The sequence below is a fragment of the Mandrillus leucophaeus genome, unplaced genomic scaffold, assembly GCF_000951045.1.
Source record: "Mandrillus leucophaeus isolate KB7577 unplaced genomic scaffold, Mleu.le_1.0 Scaffold38, whole genome shotgun sequence".
Classification (NCBI taxonomy): domain Eukaryota; kingdom Metazoa; phylum Chordata; class Mammalia; order Primates; family Cercopithecidae; genus Mandrillus; species Mandrillus leucophaeus.
Window position 1 is genome coordinate 2,644,551 of NW_012104031.1, and position 3,277 is coordinate 2,647,827.

Consider the following 3,277-nt stretch of genomic DNA (forward strand, 5'->3'; position numbering starts at 1 on the left):
TTTATTTATTTATTTATTTATTTATTTATTTATTTATTTATTTTTTGAGACAGGGTCTTCCTCTGTTGACCAGGGTGGAGGGCAGTGGTGCCATCATAGCTCACTGCAGACTGAATCTCCTGGGCTCAAGTGATCCTCCCACCTCAGTCTCCCAAGTAGCTGGGACTACAGGCCTGCATCATCATGCCAGGCTTTTATTTATCTATTTATTTTTAAATTTTTATTAGAGATGAGGTCTATTTTGCCCAGGCTGTTCTTGAACTCCTGAGCCCAAAAGATCCTTTCATCTTGGTTTCCCAGAATGCTAGGACTATAAGGCATGAGCCACAGTGCCCAGTCCATCATCCCTTCTTGAATCTTAGACTTTCCTTTTAGTACAGGCATACCTCAGAGACATTGCAGGTTCCAGACCACTGCAATAAGGCAAGTTCCTGGTTATTTATTACTTTTTTGGTTTGTCAATGCATATAAAAGTTATGTCTACACAATACTATAGTCTATTAAGTGCTTTTATGGTTAAAAAACACAATGTGATTACCTTAATTAAAATATATTTTGTGTTAAAAATGCTAATGATCGGCCATGGCTCACACCTATAATCCTAGCACTTTGGGAGGTTGAGCGGGGCAGATCACTTGAGGTCAGGAGTTCAAGGCCAGCCTGGCCAACATGGTGAAACCCTGTCTCTACTAAAAATATTTTTTAAGGCCGGATGCAGTGGCTCACGCTTGTAATCTCAGCACTTTGGGAGGCCAACGCAGGCAGATCACGAGGTCAGGAGATGGAGACCATCCTGGCTAACACAGTGAAACCCCGTCTCTACTAAAAAAATACAAAAAAAAAAATTAGCCGGGCGTGGTGGCGGGCACCTGTAGTCCCAGCTACTCAGGAGGCTGAGGCAGGAGGATGGCGTGAACCCGGGAGGTGGAGCTGGTAGTGAGCCGAGATCGCGCCCCTGCACTCCAGGCTGGGCGACAGAGCGAGACTCTGTCTCAAAAAAAAAAAAAAAAAATTTTTATATATATATATATTTTTAAAAGGGTGACCCTTTCTTGTCCCGGCCTGCACGGCGTGGGTTTGTGGGTCTCTGAGACCTTAAAATTGAGAGCGTTTTTGCACTCCAGGGGCTGCTCCTGGCGGCTCTGTGGCCATCACCATGCCACAGAACAAATATATTGAATTACACCGTAAACACTATGGATACCATTTGGAATACCATGAGAAAAAGAGAAAGAAGGAAAGTCGAGAGGCTCATGAATGTTCAAAGAAGGCAAAGAAAATGATTGGTCTGAAGGTTAAGCTTTACCATAAACAGCATCATGCTGAGAAAATACAAATGAAAAAGACTATCAAGATGCACGAAAAGAGAAACACCAAACAAGAGAAGGATGAAAAGACTCCACAGGGAGCAGGACCTGCCTGTCTGCTGGACAGAGAGGGACAATCTCGAGCCGAAGTACTTTCCAATATGATTAAACAGAAACGAAAAGAGAAGGCGGGAAAATGGGAAGTCCCTCTGCCTAAAGTACGTGCCCAGGGAGAAACAGCAGTATTAAAAGTTATTCGAACAGGAAAGAGAAAGAAGAAGGCATGGAAGAGGATGGTTACTAAAGTCTGCTTTGTTGGAGATGGCTTTACAAGAAAACCACCTAAATATGAAAGATTCACCAGGCCAATCTGCGTTTCAAGAAAGCCCATGTAACACATCCTGAACTGAAAGCCACTGGGTGTAAAGAAGAATCCCTCATCCCCACTGGACACAGCTTTGGGTGTTGTTACCAAAGGTACTGTCATTGAGGTAAATGTGAGCGAATTGGACCTTGTGACACAAGGAGGCAAAGTTATTTGGGGAAAATATGCTCAGGTTAACAACAATCCTAAAAATGATGAATGCATAAATACAGTCTTACTGGTTTGACAGCAATTTCATATATAATTATTGAGGACTACACACCAACTGAAAAAACTGCCATTACTGTAATGTTTCTACCAAACAGTCATACATGTCTGCAATCAAGAGATTTACTACATTGTAAACATTCAAACGGTCCAGTTTTATAAATGGTCTTTATTTTGAAATCTGCTTAGACCCCATGTTCATAAAATTGAATGACTGAATTGAATGTTCATAAAATTCAATTAAAAAAAAGCAAATATACAAATATCCTACTTCATCAATATCTGCATTTATGAGTGGGTATTCAGCAATTTCCTGAAAAACCACCAGTGTCCATTGAAAGTGCTTTTCAAAAAGGTTAATACACACTTAATTATGTGCCTGAGAATTTAACTGAAGTATCTTCTACCTCATTCATCATTAATCCTAAAAAAGGTAACATTAATACAGATGTTAAGTTTACAATGTTTATACTAAAAGTATGTGAGGAGACACAAAGTTCAGAACTCTTAGAGAAATCTTCTCACCTGTGAAATCCTTAACTTCTGAATACAGCAAAGGTCCAGTGAATTCACATTCTAAACATTTTTTTCGTCTCATTTACCACGTATAATAACACCTACTTGGCACTATTTTCTACTTGAATCATGAAAATGAAAAAAAATACTAAAGTCTTTGTACTTTGTTAGCATTTTCTGTATTCTAAACAGCATATTTCTACTTTCAGAATGATATTAAGAATTAGTTTAAGCAACTCCAGCTAAGTTTTAAAAGGAAAAAAGAAGACTGCACTGATTCTCTGAGGAGAAATTTATTTGTAGTTACTTAGATGATGTAAAAAAGTAAGTTTTTTTTTACTGGTGAAAGCACTTTTGTGATCTGTGATATGTTGTGGCTTTAAGGATGCCTGTATATTACATTAATCTATTAATCACCAAAAAAAAAAAAAAAAAAAAAAAAGCTGGGCGTGGTGGCACATGTAATCCCAGCTACCCGGGAGGCTGAGGTGAGAGAGTCGCTTGAACCCAGGAGGCGAAGGTTGCAGTAAGCCGAGATCGCACCACTGCACTCCAGCCTGAGCAACAGAGTGAGACTCCGTCTCGAAAAACAAAAACAAAAAACCAATGCTAATGAACATCTGAGCCTTCAGGAAGTGATAATCTTTTTGCTGGTGGAGAGTCTTGTTCTAATGTGGATGGCTGCTTACTGATGGGTGGGGTAGCTGTGACAATTTCTTTAAATAAGACAATAACAAAGTTTGCTGCATTGACTGACTCTTTAGTGAGACTTCTCTATAGCATGTGATGCTATTTGACAGCATTTTTTCCTTTTCTTTCTTTTCTTATTTTATTATTATTATTATTATTATTATTATTATTA

General features: G+C 39.0%; 1 protein-coding gene and 1 pseudogene across 1 annotated transcript in view; one reads left to right on the forward strand and one right to left on the reverse strand.

Moving 5' to 3' along the window:
* Positions 1-3,277, reverse strand: part of ATP2B4 (ATPase, Ca++ transporting, plasma membrane 4) — a 123,483-nt gene that overhangs the window by 91,221 nt on the left and 28,985 nt on the right. The gene's annotated exons all lie outside the window — the stretch shown is intronic.
* On the forward strand, positions 1,157-1,918 carry LOC105547072 (annotated as a pseudogene).